This window comes from Passer domesticus, chromosome 4 (genome assembly GCF_036417665.1).
Source record: "Passer domesticus isolate bPasDom1 chromosome 4, bPasDom1.hap1, whole genome shotgun sequence".
NCBI lineage: Eukaryota > Metazoa > Chordata > Aves > Passeriformes > Passeridae > Passer > Passer domesticus.
In genome coordinates this window covers 2473461-2497244 of record NC_087477.1, presented here as the reverse complement: position 1 = coordinate 2497244, position 23784 = coordinate 2473461, and the positions used below count along the sequence as shown (strand labels likewise).

The window sequence follows — 23784 nt, the reverse complement described above, 5'->3', positions numbered from 1 at the left end:
TCTTGAACCAGATGAAGGCTGCGAGCTAGCAAATCATCTGGACAAGTCTTGTGTGCTAGTGGCCAAACTGAACACAATTTTTAGCTTCCTAAATTCTCCTTAGATTCCTGACTCCCAAATAGTCATCAGAGCAAACAAACCTCACAGAAGTTGACTGGTTATGGAGTTTTGTCTTTTTGGCTGGGGATTTATTTTTGTCATTTTTGTTGGGGGGGAAGGGTTGTTGTTTTGTTTTGCTTATTTTTGTGGGGTTTGTTTGTTTGTTTTCTTTTGGTTTGTTTTTGCTATTGTGGTTGTTACTATTGTTACCCAGCTGACCACAAAGGGCTCAGAGCCCCAGACAGTGGGGCTGCCTTTTGTATCTCCTGGAAGCTGGGATCTCTGCTTAAAAGTGAGCATCTTGCATTTTGTTTCCCTCAGGGAGAATGGTGACCATGGAAAACCCTGTGATTAAATACACAGAAAGGGGACGTATTGGCAGCGGGTGAGTCCAAACGCAGTTACTTCTGCACAACCATGGGCCAGGAGTTTTTCTGGTGGAAATGTCTATCCAGTGTGAAGTCAGGCCAGCTGGAAACATCTTCACACCCTGGGGATAGATTGTCCCATCTCTCAGTGCTGCTCAGAATTTGTGAGTGTGCTCAGAGTGCTTTGTCAGAGACATCTTCATGCTGCCGAGGTCTTGCCTGCATCAAGGAGCAGGACCTGGAAGACCTCCTTGTCTCTCAAATGTGGGACAGCTCTGTGTTAATTTCTTTAGCATTTCTGTATGTCTCAAAATCATGCTGACACACTAATGAAAAAAGAAGAATCTTGCTTGCCTGAAAGGGCAACCCCCTTATCAAAGCTGTCAGATAACAGTTCTCAGGAACATTTCTTTCCCATGGTTTGCTGAAGGAAATAATCTGTGGTTAGGATAGGAACCACACAGTTTAGAAACTGACACCCAAGATGAAAGAACAAACTCCCTTTAGGAGCTGAGGCAGTAAACCCCAATGCTTCAGGAACAGGTGCCGTGCCCAGGCACTTGAGAGGAAAATGCATCATCTGCCTTCTGGCAGAGCCCTCCTGCATCCTGCAGGTTTTGGGCATTTACAGGAGACATCTCCTGTGTGGGCTGGCTTTCACTCCAAGAGCTTCTTATTTCACTGCTTCTGTTTTGTTTCTAGGTCTTTTGGAGATGTGGTTAGAGCACTCAAGAATGCCACAGGAGGAGAGAGAAATGTCAACAGCCCTGTGTTTTTTGTCTATAATTTCATTATTTTCATGAAAACATGCATTCCCATCTCCACATTTTTTGTGTTTCTAATTATTCATATACCAAAATACTTCTTTTTTAATTCTTTATCTATTGCAGTTGGTAATTTTTATGTCCTCGTTCTTTAAAAAAATCCACAAGCCATTTTAGCCTCTGGCTCTCAAAGGTCGTTTCCTACCTGTCTGTTTTAAATCAGGGCTACAATTCTTTAATGGAATTGAGACAGATCCAGGAAATGCACACCAGGCACACCAGTGATTCCTCTTGTGGAATATCATGGCCCTGTCATAAGCCTCTTTTCTTTTCTTACCCACGCCCCCCTCTCCCCCCCCCCCCCCCCCATCAGCTCAACATTTAGTTGCAAACTTAAACAAGATGAGCAAAATAACAACGCTGCTGTGGGCCTTTGGGATCACCCTTGCTGATCTTTCTGCTTTTTCTGTTGAGCAAGGCTCTGATCCAGGCAAAGAGATTGCACTTAGTGACACAGAACCATTTGGCTGGAACTCTGCTGATTTCTAGTAACAGCTGGAGGCCTGGATCTCCACAGGATGCTTTGGCTGTCCCAGGCTTTGTTGGCTTTTAGCTGCAAATACCATTGCCCTTGCTTTCTTATCCAGACATACCATGGCTTGGCAAAAACTGCCCAGTGGGCCATATTCCAAAGGCAGTTTGGGCTGGAGTTTGTGAAGGAAGGAGACCCTTATCCAATTGCAAACCACATTAAAAAATTTGTAAAAGAGAACTTCCCATCCTTAACAAATAACTGACAATTCAGAAGTGGATACAGAACTTATTTACAGAATGAAAAGGAAGGGAATTTTCCAATGGAGTTTTGGTTTCTGTAGTTTTTATTCTGACTCCCACTCACAAATAGTACTGGAGAAAATCTTGTCCCTGGAAGTGTCAGTGTCTTCTGCCTGCCATGAATTGTTTGGCTGCAACCATCAGAGGCATCAGGCTGGAGACAGGCTCGGCTGATGTTAGGAACAGGAGCTGCCCCAAGGAGAAAAAAATGAATGAACTTGTACCTCCCAAACCCATCTCCCCACAGGCTCAAGCAGGATTCCTTTGGTTCTCAGAAATACACAGATATAGGGCTGAGAAGACCATCTGGATCTATGTGTTCATGCCCAAGACCTTGCTGATGCTGTTTGGGTTTTGCCATTTTTCTTTTCTATGTTTTCTGTATTCTTTGCACATATATTTGTAGCTCTGTAAGCTACTCTATTAGTGACTAGTTTTCCCAACACTTTTCCATGGCCTTTCCCTAAGCATAAAGACAAACTTCCAGAGCTCCAAGTACCGGGGGTAGAAGGCCCCAGTGCTATCTTGGTTCTTCCTGGGACAGACCCCTCCAGGCAGCTGGTGGAGTCACCATCCCTGGAAGTGTTTCAGAAAAGACTGGATGTGGCACTAGGTGCCGTGGTTTAGTTGAGGTGTTAGGGCATGGGTTGGACTCCATGATCTTGAAGGTGTCTTCCAACCCAGTGATTCTGTGATTCTGTGACTGAGGGAGCTTTCCCTGCAGCCCTGGAAAGGGCTCCGGGGGCCCTTGGCCAAGGACGGGGATCAGGGCTCAGGGAAAAGCAGCAACGGGCTCAAGGTGAAGGCGAGATGGCAGAGCTGCCACAGCGTGGCCCAGCAAGAGCCTCATCTGCTCCTCCTCAGGCCGCGCCATCCGCGCTGCCGTTTGCGGCGCCGGCGGCTCCTCTCGCTGCGGGGCTCCAGCGCGTCCCGGGGGCCGGGCCCGTCCTCTTCGGGAAGCGCCGGAGCCTCGGAGGCGAGCGGCTGCTGCTGCGGCCGGGCGGGGAGAGCTGCGGCCGCGGCCCCGGGCACGGCGAGCTGCCGCTATGGCCGGCTCCTGCCGCGGCTCCTGCCCGGCGGGCACAGACACGGCCGAGGGCTGCCCGGGAGCTCCGTGCCGGTCCGCAGCGGGCCTGGCCAGGCTGCTGCTCTCCGCGGCCTCTGCCCGCCGCTGCCGGCCCCGCCGCGCTCCCGCTGCCTCTGCCACAGCCGGGCCCACACAGGAGGCGGCACATTCCGGCCGGCTCGCAAAAGCCCTGCCCGCAAACCCCCCGCATGGCCTCGGCTCAGGCACAGGCTGCCGGCGTCCTCGCAGCTGCGAGCCGGGCCTGGCCGCTGCCGGCCTCGGGCAGAGCTCCCGCCTGTGTCTCCATGGCCGCGGCTGCTCGGCACAGCGGGCTGAGCACAGCCAGCGCCAGGAGCAGCTCTTCACGGCCCGGGCTCCGGGCACTCCGAGCTGCAGGCAGCACAGAAAAGGGCTCTTTGTTTCACCTCTTCTTTCAGCGCTGCTAAGAATGTAGCCTGCAGCAAGCTGAGAACACCAGAGCACGGAGCCCTTTGCAGGCAGGGCTGTGTCTGCTGGAGGGGCAGAGGGAGCCCAGCAGGGATCAGACACAAACCAGCAGGGCACTGAGGAGCCCCTGTGGTGGCAGTGAGCAGCTCCGGGCTCTGGGCGCTGCTGCTGACATTTTCTATTGAGCCATCTCCAAGGTCTTCTCTTGTGCTCTGTATTTCTAAGTGTCTTCCCTCTTGCTTCTTGGTTTTGCTTGTCTCCTGCACCTTCATTTCCCCAAATTTTCCTACCCTGTCAGCAGCGACCCCCATCCACAACTGCCTATGAAATATGAACCAAGCAGCTGGTTGTTCTACACATCAGCAATGTGTAGAATCCAATGGCTCAGGAATTCTTATGTCAGGGCCCTGTCTGTGCCTTATGCTTGTCAGCACCTCCTTCTCTGTGCAAAAACTAGTGATGAGTGGAGGTTTTTTGCCTAAGAGGTCCTGAGAAGCAAATGCTGTGCTGGGATTCTCATGAGTGGATCCATTAAGTTCATTGCTGGGAAACACAAAAGAATGCCAAGGCAGCAGATCAGCTGGGAGCTGGTCACTCCCTGCAAAGGGCTCAGGTATGATGTGGGAATACCACGTTCCAGGGTGGGCAAGAAGGATCAATGTGCTCAAGGTGCAGCTGCTGAGGTTTGGGTTCACCTGGAGCACAGTCAGGGGTGGTGAGCACTGGAAGATCCAGCTGCAGTCCCCATCCATGTCCCTTTCAGTGATGGCTTGAGCCTGGATCCAGAGCGCCCTGGGGGGCTCCTGGGGCTGGCTTTGCACTCAGGGTGAGGATGGCCAGGAGCCACTGAGGCCGGCAGTGGGGACCAAGGCTGGGGCTCGTGGCCTGGCAGGTGTGGCTCTGGGGGCTGGGACATGCCAGGGCATGGCTCACTGCCACTGTCCTCCAGAGCCCTGGCTAGCTCTGTGATGCTCCAGGGGCAATGGCGAGAGCAGGGAAGTGGCTAGACTGGGGTTTTGCCTGAGGCAGAACCTCTAAGCCAGCCCAGCAGTAGAGACCCTGGAGGAGCCACGAGCACCGAGTGAAGGAGGCAGAGGAAGCTCTTCTGCAGTGCAAAGTCCAGCAAATTTATTAGGAGAGGCAAGGACAGGTTACACAGGACAGAACTGTCAAACGGGACCACAAGCTGAGCTCTCGCTCGGCTCTTGCTGTGTGGGAAGGTGCTGTGAGCTGTGGTGGCTGCACTCAGCCTTGGCTGGGAGGATGATCTGTTTTTAAAAACTCTTAAAACAGGGCGCAGGCACCATATAGTAACCAATAAATGAGTCTCAGGGTGTGGTTTTGAGGACTGCAACAAATCAGAACAAGGGGAGGACAGAGGGTTGGGATAGGGATTGGATCTTAGGGTGAGGGACAGGGAACTTTCTGGAACAAAGGGTAGGGTTTGGGCTGATGGACAGGGCAAAGGGGCCGGGTTGTTTTGCCAGACAGGGAAAAATCTGGGAAGGAGGGAGGGGATTCCTGGAGGGACAGTTGGGTAGGAGGGCATAAGGCAGGGGAGAAACTAACTGTGATAACTCGGGGAACACCTGAACATACGACAAGCTAATAGAACATTGGACTCAATAAACTAACACGCCGCAACCCAGGAATTGAGGCTCTCAGCAGCTGCGAGGTGGCAGTGTTAGAACACGCAGCAGCTGGGGGAAGTCATCTCTCTCTCGCTTGGCTCTTGCTGTGCGGGAAGGTGCTGCGAGCTGTGGTGGCTGCACTCAGCCTTGGCTGGGAGGATGATCTGTACCAGGGAGAGCAGAAAGCTGCCATGGTGAGCAGAACATGCTCAGAGCACTGCAGTGCAGAGAATGATACTGCCCCTGAAGTGCAAAAAGCGTGAAAGTATAGAATTCTGTGCAGCACTGTGGTACAAATTTTCTCTTCTAGGACATGTCCCTTTTTGTATTCTGTAGACAAATTATCAGGATTTATAGAATACATGGGGGCTTTTTCATAAGGGTTTTGGGAGAACTCTCAAGTTTATTTTTATTTGTATTTTACATCCAGCATTTATACGGATTTTTCTTATTGTTCTTTTGTAAGTATTTAGGGAACAAATATGCAAGCATTTTTAATCCCTTGGGATATTGTGATTTGTATCCTCAGAAAGAGAACCTTGTTGAACAAGTGTGAAGACACCAAGACAGGGAAAATAGCATAAAAGTGTTTTAAAACAGGGCATATATTGAGGACTGCAGAACTGAGTAATTCCTCCAAGGGGGGAATTAGCAAGGTATATTACCAAGAGTTATTGCCAAGATACTTCCTGAAATCAAGGGAAATGTGATCTGCAGCCATACAAAGTACAGCCAAAGCAAATGAAAACCCTTTGGAAAAGAGGGAATGTTGCCAGTGATATCAATCTGCTGGGATAACTGAGGGATGCCCACCATCCTTGCACTGCATTCCTCAGTATCTGCAGTGTGCTTTCTTCCAATTTCTGTCAAGTGAAAAAGCAGCTGCCATTGCTTTATGTTAACTTCAGTTCTTAGGAGAATTACCAAGCACCATAAATGTTTTTTGTAGCTGAGCAGGACTTGAGTTTCCCAAAATCTTCTACAAAGCAGAAAGGAACCACACAGTTACTTCTGCTGATGATAGTGAAGGGTTTCGTGAAAGGAGATGTATGAGAACATTGCATTCTAAAACTTCCACATTCAAGAAAACATGAGTGCACTTAGAATAAAACATACAAGGCTAGCATAACATCAGAACAGGATAAAACGAAATTACTAGACAGGAAGTGATGTATCAGAAATTAAATGTTTAATTTCTGATACATCTGCATGCATTTGCAAGCTAAAACAGAAAAAGAAAGACAGATAAAAAGGAATGAAGGTTTTAAAATTGCACTGTGCAGGAGAGTAAACCACCAGTGTAAACAGAGCTGAGAGATTCAGCTTGGAGTTGTATTAGAGTGGAATCCATTCACTGAAGGTTTCTGGTGCACACAAGTGCACCAGACTGAGATAAAAAGGAGCAAAGTTTAATTTCTGAAAGCCATTTAGATTCCTGGAAGCATTGTCTAGAGATCTAAAAAGCTAAAGCCTCAGAGAATCTGAACCTAAAACCTCCCCAAATCAATTGATAAGGTAGGATGGGCACATCTCTGCTGTTTTCAGAGTCAATGAAACTGACAAGGAGAGTCTGGAAATTAGGAATGCCAACCCAGATTTTATCTGCATTACTTTAAGAACACCTTAATAAGGCACATTAGGAACTCAACACTAACATTCTCACTCTGCTCTATTTACTTTACTTTGAATACAGGCTGGTGGAAGGAGAGATCTGGCTTTAATTTCTCCCCAAGTTACCTGTTGCACTTTCAGGTTAGGAGTACACGTTAAATGCAGCTAATCACTCTCTCTATCCATGAATATTCCACTAGTGAACTGACATATAGAAACATCCTTCTTATCTTTGTACCTTCCTAAGTGGTGCCCTAATGAACTGGAGACTTGCATAAATCACACAGAACATCTCCAGAATTGCTGAAATGAACATTTAATTCCACTACAAGGGGTTCTGAGAAAACACTCCACAGGATCACTGAACAAACTCAAGCTTGGAAGAGAAATATTCATTTTAGCACTGATCAAGGGGAAAGAAAAAGAAATGCTGCAAAAATTCCAAGTGGAAGATAAGGAGAAAGACAGGGAGCAGAGGAAGAACAAGGCCCTGTCAGATGAGCTGTGGAAGGTAACTTTGTGCCTCAACGCTGTCAGAGGACGTTCCCTGTCATTGGTGCAAGCAGCTGGAGACAGAAATACTGCTTGATTTGGGGGCCACAGTCTTGGTAAGTGCAGAGGTGGTTCAATAACGTGACATGAGGGAGTTCCCCCAGAGCAACTGGGATGCCTGAAAGAAGTGAACAGCTCACCACAGCCTGGCCCGCTTGGCTGCTTTTCCTTCTGACCCTCCTGGGGAGGCTCTGACATTTCCTCTTCCCTGCTGGAAGTGCAGCTGCTGCCAAGGGAAACGTCCCCATACTGACTCAGTGTTCCCTTTGCTTCCCACATGTCCCATCTGCTGTCCCTGTCCAGGAGAGCTGCTCTGCACGGGAGGAGGAGACCGAGGGAGAGCCTGGGAACATGGGGGGCTGCAATCCCTGCTGATCTGGTTCTGTTTATGGATGGGTAGAGTTAGACTTGGATAGTTACAAGTGTAGGGATATTTACATACATTGACTGATATTTGTATAGATATTATGAACGTGTATCTAGTTGCATTTATGGATGTATGTTATGTATGTATATATATGTGTTTGTGTGTGTGTAAACATATATAAAAACATAGATATGTATGCAGTTATATATATGTGTACCTATGTTCACTTTACGTCCCTGCTTTGTTATATTCACATATGTGTACAGTTGTACAGCTCTATAGTTCCACTGTTACAGTTAGATGGATTTTTCTATTGGTACACTGATATTTGTATTTATAGATAGGATTCTTAAGAATATGTTTACATATGTCTTACTATATGTCATATGTAACACTTAATATATATTTACACTGCACATTGTTGTGGTGTATTTAATTCTATTGAAACGCGTATGGATTTGTACAGTTCTGAAATTGTGTTCATTTAGTTCTAGGCCTAGGGTTATTTAGAGAGGAATATTGATATTCCTGTGTTTGTGTATGGGCTGTTCAGTTGTAGTAATTTGTAATCAATTTAGTTGTTAAGCTTTGATTGATATTTGTTTCTAATTAGTGTTTGTAGAGTGTTTCAGTACATTAGGTTTTTTTAACTGTATTTGATATTTGTAAATATTTACATTGCATGATAGTAGGAAAAAATTTGTTTTGCAACCTTAAATTGATATTTGTATGTTGACATCGCCAGTGTAGCAATTTATAAAAATTTCATTTTTTTAACCTAAGTTGATTTTTGTGTATTTATTTAGTGTTGCAGCGCTGCAGGGTGGTAGAAATGCTGCAATCTTCTTGGAGGCGTCTCCTTCATAAGCCGCTCCAAGGAAGGCCACGAGAACAGCCATTTCCAGTCCATGCACACGCACACGCCACAGACAGCTCAGCACAGGAAGGCAGGAAGGGTCTTTGCATGGCATATTCCAGCAAGGGTTTTACTGCATCCAGCACGCCAGAGGGACCAGAGACAAAAGACCAAACCATGTGGTCTGCAGGACTTCAGTGTGGGGTCAGTGACCGGTGACCTGAGGGCACAGGGGCGGGCACAGGGCAGGGCCAAGGGCAGCAACCTGTAGGGGGATGAGGGATGAATAATTGGGGTGGGCGGTGTCAGCTGGCCAGTGGGGGAGGCAATCTGATGTGGATTGGCAGAAGTGCTGCAGAGCGTCAGGGGTTAAGTCTTCTCTATCAGCCTAGGTTGGGAAAACTCTGTGATATGATCTTCCTTGAGGGGGAGGAGTCAGAGGATTCCACAATTCCCCTGTTTTTTCTTACTATGAAGATTTCCCCAGTGGATCTCTGCAGACACTTAACTAAACAGGGAAACATGACTAAAAACAATGATTGCAACCCGAAAAATTCCTCTAACAAATGATGAAACCTATCCTGTCAACCCCCATTGTCTGAAAAGTTCATTGATGCCATCTGGGTTCTTCTCAACTTTTAAGTCCTTTACTTGCTCCCTCAGCTCTGGATGTTTAGATGGATGGATGTTGGGTGTGAAGAAATTTGAAGCAGTACATCCTTTCAAAGTTGTGGCAGCTGTGTCCATGGTGACCAGTGAAAAGTGTATTGCTGCTGGTTTTAGAGTGTTACATGCTTGGTGTTATTAGCATTTAGTAGCAGCTCAGTGCTTAGGAGGTAGCACTGGTTTGCTTACTGAGCAAGCACTTTCGATTCTCTTAGCATTTGTTTTAAGTTTTTGCAGCATTAACCCCAGGGACCAATATTGAGGCTTCTATTTTCTTTTTTCTGCCTCAAAAATCAATATTGTTTCTGCAGCCAGATTTGAACTGATGGAAAAATCTCTTGTGCTTAATTTTTTTGGTCACGAATTATGGTAATGCTAGGTGCTAGCAGAGCAGGCTTCCCCAAGTCACAGGGTGTTTTGACCATGGCACCATTTATTTGCTGGTGGGGAGTAAGGTTTCCAAGAGGCTTCATGGGAGAACAGGGCTCCCTCAGAGGTAATTTCTCAGAGAACAACCTGTAAATAGAATACATTGGCAAGAAAAAAATTAAATTGTGATAGGCTGCAAGATTTAGTAAAGATTGAGTATTTGCAAATTTCAATTCACAGATTTGTTACATCCAGACTACACAGAGAGACAAAACTGTATTTAGTTACACATCCTTTTAGTAAGGCTGTTAGAGGGTTTTACCTCTCTGCTTTCCAATGGTTTTAAAGACTTGATATTCTTAAGACAAATTTACTGGGGTCTTCCAACTACCCTTATAAAAAGGAGACACAGTTGTGCTGTTAGAATATAACAGAATGTTGAAAACTGAAAGCATTCTTAAAAGCTTGCAAAAAATAACTATAAAAGAAGCTATGCCTTCTTAAAAAAAATTATTTTTATTTTATCAGATGACTTGCGTGTGTTTGAGCAATTGCACATTGGTATATATCTTTGCATGAAATTCACACATGTAGAACACAAAGTCTTATAAACTTCTGAAGATGCTGCAGCTGCTGAGGTTTGGGTTCACCTGGAGCACAGTCAGGGCTGGTGAGCACTGGAAGATCCAGCTGCAGTCCCCATCCATGTCCCTTTCAGTGATGGCTTGAGGGTGTCTCAGCCTGGATCCAGAGCGCCCTGGGGGGCTCCTGGGGCTGGCTTTGCACTCAGGGTGAGGATGGCCAGGAGCCACTGAGGCCGGCAGTGGGGACCAAGGCTGGGGCTCATGGCCGGGCAGGTGTGGCTCTGGGGGCTGGGAGATGCCAGGGCAGGGGTCACAGTGGGAGCTGTGAGCAGGGGCACGGCCAGTTTGGCAGCTGAGTGACATGGTTCTGCTGGCTGTGACATCACAGAGGAGAGGTCACACTGACCTCTGTGTCAGGAGCAGCTCTGGGCAGTTGGATTCTGGCAGCCAGTGAGTGCACATGCAGGGAAAATGCTGGTCTGGATGGGGGCTGGGAAAGGTGCCCTGGGGATTTAAAGCCAGAGTGAGAGCTGGGACCCTCAGGGCAGGGCACTGTCCCCAGGGCTGAGGGAAGTGGGGCTTGGGGCTCTCAATGTGGCAGGTGCCCAGAGAGGCTCTGGGGACATTGCAGGTGTCACCAGCTCCCTGGTCCCTCCCAGCCAGACATGCTGAGCCCCCTTTCTCCCACCAGGCCATGTCTCCAACACTGGCCTTCATCCTGGCCCTGTTATTCACCCCCAGTGGGTTGAAAGCAGACATGAAAATTGATAAAGATGCGGTCAGGCGGATCCGGGAGCGCGAGGAATTTCTGCATCGGGAGATGACTCGGCTCCTGCGGGAGGTGGATGACAACAATTCCATCATGGAAAGCCTGCTCCTTTCTGTACGACAGCTGCTGTGGCTGCCTTGGCTGACCATAGCTGGGCAGAAAGGGAATCCAGCAATTGAAAAGAATGAAGCTGAAAGGATGCAAGAGCGCAAGGAGTATCTGCAGCAGGAAATGACTCGGCTCCTGCAGGAGATTGATGGCAACAATTCCATCATGGAAAGCTTTTTCCTTTGTCTATGGCAGCTGCTGTGGCTGCCTCTGCTCCCTCTGGCCTTCTGGCTGGTCACGAGATGGAAGTGTGGCTCTGCCAGACACAGCACGCAGGAGGAATCCATCAGCAAGATGAATATTGTCAGGGTGAAGTTCAGCAGCAAGGAGGAGGTGAGTGAGCATGAGAAGGACAAGGGTGCAGACAGGGGTGGCAGCATTTTGGCTGTGCCCAGCCCATTCACCAATGGGCAGATCCAGGACAAGGCGGGAGGGGGCTGTGAGCAAACTGATCTCATTGGGAATGTTCCTCCTCATTTCTGTGGGATCAAATTGGACAGTCCCTAAAGGTCACTACCAAGCCCAGCTGTTCTGTGATTCTGTGATTCTGCAGCAGGGCCTGCCCAGCACGAAGGTGCTGCAGGAGCTGGTGGACGAGCTCCTGGGTGTCTGCCGAGTGCTCTCCCGGAGGAGCTTCATGCCGGAGCTGCACCCAGCTGCCGGGATGGACACCAGCCCTGCAGCCTGCAGCGTCCAGGAGAGCAGCAGCAGCTACCGCACGCTGGTCATCCTTCGGCCACCCCCCGGCCACTGCTTCAGCCCGGAGAGCACCAAGCGGCCGCCAGCCAGGCGCATCCGTGTGGTGCTGAAGTGCCTGTGCTCCGGGGAGCAGCTGCTGGGGCACACGTGCTTCCTGCACGCCGCTGGTGGCCAGCTGCCCACGGATCAGGAGTGGTACCTGCTGGACACCCTCTGCACGGGCTCCTACTTGGACCTGCAGAAAGTCACCCGCTGGGTGCAGATGTTGGTGCTGTCGGCCTGGCCGCTTCTGCCGCAGTCGCGCCACTGCCAGCTCACGGCGCTGCCCTCCAGCAAGTCCTGCAGCTTCCGGCTGAGCGGCGCCTCTGGCCTGCACTGCAGCATCGAGATGGCTCTGGCCGTGCAGCTCGGCAGCTCAGGGGCCTGCCTGAGCCTTGAGTAGGCAGCAGCCGGCTCTGCCAGCAGCACCATGTGGGCCAGAGAGCTGCCACCTCTCAGACTCACTGCCGCGATGGCGCTGCTGCTGGGGTGACTGCATTGCAGGCAAAAAGGAGTTGGGGAAGGTGAAGGGAACCATTCCTCATGGGACATTTTTTGTTTTCTGTTAGGATTCTTTAGTTCCTTATTCTGATATCTGAAAAATGCAGCCAGACCATAATAATTCTAAAACCTCCCAAGGCAGAGCTGAGAAGGTTAACATGATTTCAAATACGTAGAAGTTTATGGTGAGAAAAGTTAGACATCCATAGGAGTTTTCGTATGCCACCTTTTTTTTTCCATTAAAAAAATAAAATATAGTTCTTTGACTCATATTTGGTCTCCCAACATGTCACTTGTGATGAGAATGCAGACAAGTCACAAACATTAGTAAATTGTCAATAGAAGCAACTGTGGTGGCAATTCAAAATTTCATTGGCTCTCCCCCAGCTCCATCTCAACTCCAGGAAGGTTTCTATAAACAGGAAAGAGAAATTTGGCCCACTACATACCCATTATGAAAAGGAAGGAAAAGCCTCCTCTATGTAAGCCAAAGGTGACAGAGTCTAAGTGAAAAATTATTATCACATCTCGATTTAAAACTGCTGGCAGCTGCCCCACTCCCAGACTGGTTGTGCTGATCTTCAGCAGGGAAGTGGGTATGTTCCTATAAAAAGAAAAAAAGACAAACTTCCTGATTAAAACCACCCTGTGAAACTGCATCAGCTCCGGGATCTGTAGGGCTGGGTCCTAACTTGTATTGCGTGAAGTGCTCGCTGCACTGCTCTTGTTACTTTCCCCAACTTAATGACTACTATTACACTAATTGCAAGCATAACTTAGCACCAGCAGAGAACCTCCTCTGTTGGGGTGCATTAGTTTTAAGTTGGTTTATTCCTGTGCCCCCCATTCCTGTTTATGGTTCTGCCCGGGCTCTCTCTCTCTCCCTCTTCTAGATCGCCCCGTCAGTTGCACTTTTCCCCTCCCCTTCCCTACGAGTTATCTCTCCTAATCCCTCCCTGGCTGCCTGTCTGTTATTCGGTGTCCACACCCTTCCATCCAGAACCTTCTGCCTTGGACATTGAATGATTGGACCAGGGGTCAGGGTTCAACCCTCAGTTTATTCCCACTGGAGATCCGAGATGTTTGTTACGTGTTATTCCCTCCTCTCAAAAATTTAGATTGGTCATTGTATTCTGGTTATAAGGCCCTGCCGGGCATGCCTTTTTGTCCGCGCACGACGCACTTTCAATAAAACACCTTCCTTTTCCCTGTCGGCGCGGTCCTGTCTTTCTCCTGTGGGTCGCAGCCCGGCTCCTCTCCAAACGGCTCCGTGGATTCTCGCTCTCCTGAAGGCATTCCGCCTTAAGCACTCTCCCCAGGAAGTCTCCCAGCGGGAGGGTGCCCTTCCCCCCTCAGTACTGCCGGCGGTGCTGGCCACAGCTAGCCGGGAATCCAGAGACTCAGAGGCCAGCCGCCGCCGCTGCACTCCTCTTTGTCTTCCTTCCGGGTTAGAACAAAACAAATTTGAAGAGGAATAGTCCCTGAAAATTTGTTCCTCTACAACTCCAAGGTGATCCATACCAATTCTGTCTAAGAGACAGCAAGAGACAATAAACTCTTCCTGAAGCTCTTCTGTGGTCATGGCTGAGGGAGCTTTTCCTGCAGCCCTGGAAAGGGCTCCAGGGGCCCTTGGCTGAGGATGGGGATCAAGGCTCAGGGAAAAGAACCAAAGGGCTCAAGGGAAAGGCTGAGAGGGCAGAGCTGCCACAGCGTGGCACAGAAAGAGCCTCATCTTTTTTTTTTTTTTCTTTTTTTTTCTTTTTTTTTCTTTTTTTTTTTTTCTGTGAGGGAATGAAACCAAAGAAATTGGTCTCAGCATGCCTTCTGGGATGGCAGAGATCCCCACACATCAAACCCTAAGGGAATCTTTACCTTTACTAATTAGACAAATCTTGCATATATCCTTCACTTACAAACTGTTTGAAAATTGAGGCAAAGGCTTAGGGATGCCAGATGAGAGTAATGGCCTCATTCTAGTGACTGCATCTCTGTGCACTTTGCAAACTTGCAGAATTATTCCAGACAACTTAAAGAATGAAACAGATTTTGTCTCTCCTATCTGCTCCCACGAAATCCCTGATGTTTCATTTTGTTCAGTGTCTTTTCTTTATGGTAAGGACAAGAGTGCGCCTAGTCAAGAGCACATTGCTATGGCATTTTTCCAACAGGCAAAAATATTCCTGTCTTCTGCTCACAGATTCTAAAGAAGAAAGAAAATCAGAAAAAAAAAATCAGAGGTTTTCAGAGGTCTTGGGAGGAAAAACAAATTTGTGAGAGTACAAACTCCGTCTTATCACTTGATCGTACATGGGTTTTGCCAGTCCATCTGCTTGGAGAAAGATTCACTTTGGGAAGTAGTTTTCAAAAGTATTCCTTGGAATTGAGGGGCACAATGTCACAATGCATCCCTCTGTGATGTCACAGCCCACTGCTCTCTGACACCAGCCTCCAACCCCTGTGACAGCACAAAAGGCATTGAAACTCCTTGGAACCCCAAGATAAGCAGGGAGAGAAGGTGAGGTCACAATCCAGCAATGCCTGATGTCATCATCCAGAGGTTGGTGACATCAGAGTCCTCTACCCTGTTGTCAGAGATGAGGTAATATTTTGCTGAACCCAAAAGGTTATTAGGTAAAACAATGAAAGTTGGTTCTGTGTGTTGTTATTTCTGGTTTGGATTTGCTCCAGTTAATTTGTTGGGTGTTGCTGTGAGCTGGGAAAGCAGCCAGGTTAAAGACCTGACCAAAAAGGAAGTAGGATCAGAGGAATGCGGACAGAAAAGTAGGCGGTGAGGAGAGAATAGAAATTCTCAAGTACCCAGGCAATGGGAAAGGGGACAGGGATTGCCCCTGGCCAGGAAAGGGGATAAAATATAGTGCTTGTTTTGGAGGGTGTGTGTGTTTGGCTCTTGGGGGAAAGAGGGCATACCTGCAGCTCAGGTGAATTGTTACTAATAAACAGATTTCTTTTGCCTCCACTACTTTGTGTGTCCATTTATTTGTATCTAAAAGTTCATTTCTAACACTGTGATGACACAGCAGGCCTTCCATCCGTGCAGGCTCATGTTGTCAGAGATAAAGGAAATCCTGTTTCCTAGTTTCAATTTCTACATCTCCATGATGCTCTCCCTCAGCCACCTGCATCACATCTCCCTGGCCCTGTCTCTAATGCCTGCTGCTGACACCTTGCCATGGTTTCCTGGGAACAGTCCTGGTCTCTACTCACAGGGCCTCTGGTCTCTCTCCCTGGGAGCGGCCATCACATCCAGGCCTTCCAGGCCAGGCCCTGTACAAGGTTTTGTCCCTTTTGGTTTAAAGGTCAGAGTTTGTCCTCTCTGCAGCCCTGCTGGATCGAGGGTGATGGGCACAAGGACACTTTGCAGCTGTGTTTAGGGCTGTGGGACTGTTCAGCCTTGCTTGCTCAGTAGAATGGATCCTGTCCAGGGGGCTCCAAACCCAGGAAGGAATTCTCTCTGCCTTTTGTTTTGGCAGCAGTTCTTTCATCTGCACAATGACAAGGCCAGGCCTCCATGCTGGCAGCACCCCTGAGGTGACAAGGACAGCATGTAGGCCCCTGAACAAAGGAAATCTGCAAATACACAAAGGGTGCCCCAGGGGTGCAGCTCGACTTTTCTCCTCCTGCCTGTGCTGAGTTGTCCTCCCCACCTGAATCCTGAAGCCTGGGAAGGGCACTGAGCCAGCAAGGTGCAGTCTGACACTTCACTGCTGACCAAACAAGGGCCCCTTCCCATTGTTCAAGCTGCAGAACTGTGGGAAGAAGGGAAAATGTGTCTGAATCAGGGCAGCCAGGCTGCCAGCAGGGTCTTGTGGGCCTCGCTGTGTTGTTGTGGGACACCTCATGGGAACTGACCAAGTGAGGGACAGCTGGAAGCTCGGCTGGAGGAGAAGGTGGGGATTTTTCAAAGATTGGGATGCTGCAGTTAAATGTCCCAGTTCAAGGCTGCTGCTGATCTCAAACTGGGAGGGGCTGTTGACTCTCTTAAGTGACAAGACGCCATGCAGAGAGATGCAGAGAGATTGGAGCCTTGGATTTCCTGTGGGAAAAGGTGCTGCCCCCATGGCCCTGGGCCCAAGGCTGTGCCCCACAGGACATGGGTGCCACCCGTGGTGGGGCACAAGGGGAAGGCTGAGGAAGCAGAGCCCAGAGACTCTGTGGGGGAAATAACAACTATTTCTTTCTTGTTTCTAAAATAAGGGGCTGAGGGAGCCTTGCTGGTGCTACTGGCAGGGGGGGCTCTGGCAGGGGTGGGGAGACTCCTCAGGGTCTGGGGCCTTTCTCTCTCTGCCATGGTCAGGGACACTTTCCACTAGACCACATTCCTCAGACCCTCATCCAACCTGACCCTGAACACTACCAATGATGGGACATCCACAACATTCACAGGCATCCTGTTCCTGGCTTTCACTCCAGCAGAGGGGCAGAATTCCCTCCCTTGACTTGTTGGACATCCCTGTTTAGGCACAGGTACAGAGGGGTGTCAGGGCTGCAAGCACACAGTGCCAGCTCATATCCAGTATTTCCTTTCTCAAGGATGGCCCAGTCCTTCTGCACAGGGCTGCTCTCAATCCATCCATCACCCCTGCTGATTTGCCAAGTTCTGGGATATGCCTTTCTAAAGAGGAGGCATTTCACACACTGGGAAAAAAGTTGTAGGTCTAAGGAAAAGAGGCTGAGCCAAGTGGTGGCATTGAAATACAGGTGGGGTAGACATTCCTCCTTGATGAGAGGAATGGTTTGCAGGTTTGGAGTGCAGAATGTAACATTTGGGAAGGAGAAAAGGGCACAGAAATTGAGGCTTTCAGCAGCTGTGAGGTGGCAGTGTTAGAACACACAGCAGTTGGGGGAAGCCATCTCTCTCATTCAGGTTCTTGCTGTGTGGGAAGGTGCTGCGAGCTGTGGTGGCTGCACTCAGCCTTGGCTGGGAGGATGATCTGTGGAAACTCCCCCGTGGATCAACTGATGGAGAGACCCCTAAAAAGTTCTGTGCCAGGATTGAGAGATGAAACAGGACTTTTGGGCTTTTGGTCTTCAGGTTGTTTATTTTTTCTCTTATCAACAGTTTAGCATGCTCTCTGCACACAAGACTTAGCCTACAAAAAGAGATGCACCAAAAAGTCACAAGACACACAGGTTCATGGTCTTTTAAAATGATTTTGTCCAATTCACTCTTAGAACATATTTTATTTCTACCTTTCTATCAATAATTATTTGTCTGTTTACGCAACATCTGCATTGCAGCTCTTTCTAACCAATCACTCTGTGCTTGCAACAGTGCAGAAAATGGAGTAGATGAAGAACAAGAAGGAGAGCTGACAACGCCCAAAACCACTCCATCTTGTGTTCTATCTACCTCCATACTAAAACCCAAAACTCTAAGTTTTTTACCCTGTGATAAACTACGCAACTATCTATTTCACACACTCATAGATCCCAATTCATCCCAAAGTCTTGGAAGCTTTCTCCATGGGTGAATGTTAAAAGCAGTGTTCTCCTGGGGATCAGGACATCTCATGACAGGCAGAGAAATATTCCCTGTGCCCTGGGTTCTGACAATGATCTGCACCAGGAGAGAGCAGAAAGCTGCCATGGTAAGCAGAACATGCTCAGAGCATTGCAGTTCAAAGAATGATACTGCCCCTGAAGTGCAAAAAGCTTGAAATAATATCATTCCGTGCAGCACTGTGGTACAAATGTTCTCTTCTAGAACATGTCCCTTTTTATATTCTGCAGATGAATTATCTGGTTTTATAGAGTACGTGGGGTTTTTTTTCTTAAGATTTTTGAGAGAATGCTGAAGGTTTTTTGGGTTTTTTGGGTTTTTTTGGTTTTTTTTTTTTTAATCTGCATTTGCATTTTATATTCAGCATTTATACAGTTTTTTAAAAATTGCTCTTTTGTAAATACTTAGATAAAAAATACCCAAGCACTTTAAGCCTCTGGGATATTATGATTAATATTCTTAGAAAGGAAACCTTGTTGAACAAGTGTGAAAACACAGAGAGAGGGAAAATAGCATAACAGTTTTTTAGAACAGGGCATATAATGGGGACTGCAGAACTGAGCAATTCCTCCAAATGCAGTTTCTTCATGAACTGCCAAGATACTTCCTTAAATCAAGGGAAATGTGACCTGCAGCCATACAAAGTACAGCCAAACTAAATTAAAATCCTTTAGAAGAGAGGGAATTTTGCCAATGACATCAATCTGTCTGGAACACTGAGTAAGTATGGGGACATTTCCCTAGGCAGCAGCTGCACTTCCATCAGGGAAGAGGAAATGTCAGAGCCTCCCCAGGAGGATCAGAAGGAAAAGCAGCTGAGCATGCCAGGCTGTGGTGAGGCTGTTCACTTCTTTTAGGCATCCCAGTTGCCCTGGGGGAACTCCCTCATGTCACGTTATTGAACCACCGCAGCAGGTCCAGGGCCTGCAAGGCTTCCTTGGAGGCCACAAGCCTGAGCTAGGAAATGCCAGGACATGATGACTGAGCCTTAGCAGCCCCTCTCTTCTGCCTTTCGGACCCTGCTTATCTCTCTGTAAGCCCATAGGTCACTTTCCCTTGACCCTTACTATTGGACAATTTCCAAAACCCCTCTAAGGTATATAAACCCCAACTTCTGCCTGGTCTAGTAGAAGAGCTGTCACTGAGAACCTTCATAGAAGACACCAATAAAGAATTCTTTGGAACATCACACAGCGCTTCCCCTCTCTCTCCCAGTGTCTGCTGTGGCACCAGCAAGCTAAAGAGCTGAAATCACAAAGAGCTGATAATCACTAAGAGCTGATATCACTTGAGCTTGCTTAGGTTGCCTGCGGCTGGCAGCCGCTTGGGAACTCAGAGGCTGTGCTGAGCACCACTGAGCTATCCTGGCCAAGGCAGCCCACCGGGCACAGCCTGGCTGGAAGCTGCCTCAATAGTCCTCACATGATTCTTTGGGGTCTGTCTTCAACATCCGATGTCCTTTTTAGGTGGCTGTTCCTCACCCCCACTTTGCACTAAGCACAGTATCATTTTTTGCACAGGAACTTCTGCTTTGTCAGCCTTGCAGAAATGAGCTGGCATCCTGCTTGTGTTTTCCATGACTTCTGTCTGCAGAAATGAGCTGGCATCCTGCTTGTGTTTTCCATGACTTCTGTCTGCAGAAATGAGCTGGCATCCTGCTTGTGTTTTCCATGACTTCTGTCTGCCGAAGAAGTTACATCCTTCATCCACTTCTTCAAGGCTGTGCTGCTCTGTCCTATGGTCCTTATCAAGTGCCCCCTTTTCTTGAGACAAAGTTCATTATGGGAACTAGTTTCTTAATAGCTATAATTTCATCTTACAGGATAAGGCATTACAACAGCTACAGACTGATGTTTTAACCAAGTCCAGCTGGGTAACCATGAAGTAAGCTTGGCCCAGATTTCTTCAAATCCCAAGGAAATGTTGTCTTGAGCTAAGAGGCTTTGGCTCTTTTGATTTTGGAATATTGTATCCACGATTTTATCCTATCCATTTCAATGCAGCAATATTGTCTACAGAAGTTGAGAAGGCCCTGCTTTGGCTGTAGCAGAACAGCTTCCCCAGCCTTTCAAGTACACCCAAGCCCTTGGTTGGAACTTATGCACTGGTATGTCCAGTCCTGTTGCTCTGGAGATCGCCACTGCTCGCTGTAAGTCCTGTAAAGTTTTGCTAAGAGAAATGAAGTAATTATTCAAATCAACCTCTCCTTATATGCGTGTGTTTCCTGAAATATGTGGTACTTGGTAGGGTCAACCATACAGCAGCTTACAGGGCCAGATTTTGCTGGTGCCCCATGTCTGAATCCTAATTCAAAGCAGAGCCACGGGTAAGGCTTGGAACCATGTCAAGGAGGTTTCCTGACGTATTTTACCCAAGTTCAATTGGATTGTATAATTCATTCTCCCTCCTTTGTCGCTAGCTTGGGGCCTATAAGGAGCACAAAGATCCCAAGCTATTCCCAAGGCTTTCCTAACCTCTTGTACCTCTTCTGCAAGAGAGTGGGAACCTCTATCTGATGACATTCCCAAAGGTACCCCAAATCTAGGTATTATTTGATTCAACAGTATTTTAGCCACTTCCCTAGACTGGTTGGTAAGACAAGGGAAGTCTTCTGGCCACCCGGCAAAGGTATCCACCAGATCTAGGAGGGATTGATACCCCCATTTTCTGGGAAATTGAGTGAAATCCATCAGGCATTATTCCCTTGGAACACCTCCAGATTTTATGGCTCTTAGCACTACATTGTGAGCTGTGCTACAGTTGTCTCTTTTACAAACTATACACTTTTGGAGTCTTGATTGGAGCCATTTCACACCCAGTTACAGATTTTTGCAAATGTTTCCAAAGTTTTTTAGTACTCCAATGAGTGGCTTTGTGTTTGCAATCCATTTTTTCACACAGGAGTGATTCTGGGACTATTCTTTGCCCAGTTGGGATAACTGTCTAACCCTGTGGATCAAATCACAATTCTACAGTTTCAGTTAATTGACAGTCCCTAGCATTATACTCTGTTTTTTCTAGTTGGAGAGGTATCTCTGGCAAGGGTATTAAAGATAAAGCTTTGTTTTCTAACATGTCTTTTTCTGCAGCCTCGTTGGCTAAATGTTTCCCCAATTGCAGTTTGGTCTTAGCCACTTGGTGTGCTCTGCAATGCCTGATGGCAACTTCCTCTGGTTTCTGGATACTTTCAAGTGTACCCAAGATTTGTTTTCCATTTTTGATTGATGTGCCTTGAGAGGTCAAAAGGTCCCTTTCTTTCCAGAAATCCCATGTGCCCGTAGCACTCCAAAGGTATATTATGAATCAGTTCAAATGTTAACTCATTTTCCTCTACTCAATTCCAAAGCTCGGGTGACTGAAATTAGTTCTACCTTCTGGGCTGGAACATCAGAGGGGAGTGCTCCCGATTGGATCACCTTGGGCTGTGGAGTCACTGTGTATCCAGATTATTTGGATAGGAAGATTGAGGGCATGGTCCTGTGAGAGAGCAGCTGCTCCTGCTGCCCGCTCTGCCTTTGGCATCTGATATGCTGCAGGTGTGGCAGCTGCAGCAGGATTTCCTGTGGAAGAGGCAGCACTGCTGCCATGGCCCTCGACTGCAGGGGCCCTTGGCTGTGCCCCCAGCACAGGAGTGTCACCCACGGTGGGGCACAAGGGGAAGGGGAAGGGCATTAGGAGGGAGAGAAAGCAGTGTCTAGGGAGTGTGTGAGGGAAATAACAATTGATTTCCTTTTCCTTGAGTAAAGAGTTGCAAGAGCCCTGCTAGAGCTGCTGGTGGCTTGGCCTCTTGCAGGGCTGGGGAGAGCCCTGGGGCCAGGGCCCCTCCTCTTTTTGGGACACCAGGTCTAGCTGGGCAAGCGGCCCCTGTTCCAGCCAGGAGCAGAGGTGCTGTGCCTTCTGCCCTGGGCAGAGGGACCTGCCACTGTCACCAGCTCTTCCCACAGCTCGTCCTGATGCTGGGCCTGCCCTGAAGGGATGGGCACAGGAGGGGAGTGGCTGTGAAACCCAGGGCGGGGCTTTCACATTGCCTGCTCTCAGTGAGTGTCTGGAAATGACAGTTTTCCATCCTCTGCCAACCAAGGCTGCCAGTGTTTCTGTGTTTGTATTAATGAGAAGAGTAAAGTGTGGGCTTGTGGTTTCATGGAGAGCAAAGCAGTGTCTGAATTCAATTGATTTCAATTTTTTCTTTCTTGGTATTTTGTCTGTGAAAAGTCTGAAAATCAAGGACATCTTTCTGGAATCTCCTGTCTGTGACCTCAATACTGGCCGAGTGACCTTCAGAACCTTGACCTGACTAAGCGAGTGCATGAACTCTTTTAGCTCTTTTTAGCGGGAGAAAATAAACCAAACCCAAATCTGTTTGTTGAATCTTTGGAAAATCTGGCTTATCCAAGACAGTATAATTTGGAATGTACAGATCTTCTGTTCATCATTCATTCAGGTGCCTGTGAAGCCAGAGCAGTAATGCTCTCTTCAAAGATTCAACACAGCTGATTGACATCAAGTCACTTGAAATTTTGGCCTCAACTTTTAATGATATTTTGAATATGAGAATTTTCATTTCAGGGAGGAGGAGAATGCATTTGCACAGTTCCATTACAGGTTGTTTTTTTTTAACACACAGATTCTCTCATTTCCTCTTCTGTAGCCTTAAGCATTAAAGTCAACCATCTGCTTTGGAAATGCATCTCAAATGTAACTCTTTCTGCTATTTTGCTTAACTTTTTTTTTAGGGGCTGAAAATATTCAGTTGTAATTTGCTTTACTTTCTTTGTATTCTTTGCCACTGTGGGATTGGAAAAAGTTCACAAGAGTTTCTCCCATCTTGGATTTTAAAATAATTTAAAATGTTATTATAAAGACAGTTTGGCAATATTTAATTTTTGCTGCTTGTGTAACTTTATTAAATCTGTAGTTTAAAACAAGTGTTACCTAGCAGGCTTTCAGTTCAATGACAGCAGTTGCTTTTCAGCAGGCTGATTTTCCTGTAGGACTAGCCAAGGAAAGTACCTTAGGAAACTGAGTTTTCCACATTGTTGCAGTGTAGGAATGGTATTCCCCAGTTGAGTGCTCACACTGATACCCCTCAGAGCACGTGCCCCTCACTGATTTCCCCACCACTTTCCCTGTGGCAGGATGGAGAGAAGAGCACAAATAGGTAAAGGTCACGGGTTGAGATCAGAACAATTTACTAGAAAGAGCAGTGAAAAAAGAACACAAACAGTAATAACAACACTAAAAGGAGAGTGTACCAGAGGTGAACGAGTCACACGTGATCGTTCTCCACACAGAACTTGGCACAGCCCGTGACTTGCAGCACACAGGTGGAGGAAGAACAAACCCTTCCATTTGCCCCTGCCACGTGGCAGGTGGTATCCAGTTACCCCAAGGTCCTGGCCGTGCTCCTCCGAGCTGCTGCAAAGATCACCCTCCTGGCCGGATCCAGGACACAGGATCCTTCCTGCGGGTCCTGGCTCTTGCTCTGGGTGACAGACCCCCGTGGCATCTGCCCCGGCAAAAGGGACTTGAGGACAACCTCTCACTTACTGACATCAGCCCCTCTGCCCTGCCCCAGCTCCCTTTTTGCCTCCAGAAAACTTTGAACAGAAGTAGCACTTAGGTACAGTTCTGCACATCCTGAACTGGCAGGAAGGTGACCCACATGTCGCTCTAGGCACATGTGCAGCAAGGACAAAGAAAGTGTTGGAGGGGCTGGCTCTCAAGGCATTCACTCATGCAGTAGGAGCCCTGTTTCTGAGAGGCACAGCCAAGAGTGGAGCAGTCAAGCGTGGAGAACGGGGGATCTCCTGAGCCAGGGAAACCCTGGGGGAGCAGAGAGACGCAGACACCGGGCAGACCCCAAGTGACACCTGCTGCTGGCGCACAGGCACCGCGGGGACACGCACACTTTGGGGTGAGCTTGCTGTGCTTTA

At 47.9% G+C, this 23784-nt stretch overlaps 1 long non-coding RNA gene across 1 annotated transcript; it reads right to left on the bottom strand.

The window, feature by feature from the left end:
- Positions 1-14412: 14412 nt before the first annotated feature.
- On the bottom strand, positions 14413-15185 carry LOC135298407 (uncharacterized). Its single transcript, XR_010360389.1, has 2 exons — positions 14638-15185; positions 14413-14530 (listed from the first exon to the last, which is right to left on the bottom strand). It is a non-coding gene; the product is annotated as an uncharacterized LOC135298407 (long non-coding RNA).
- Between the last annotated feature and the right edge of the window lie 8599 nt (positions 15186-23784).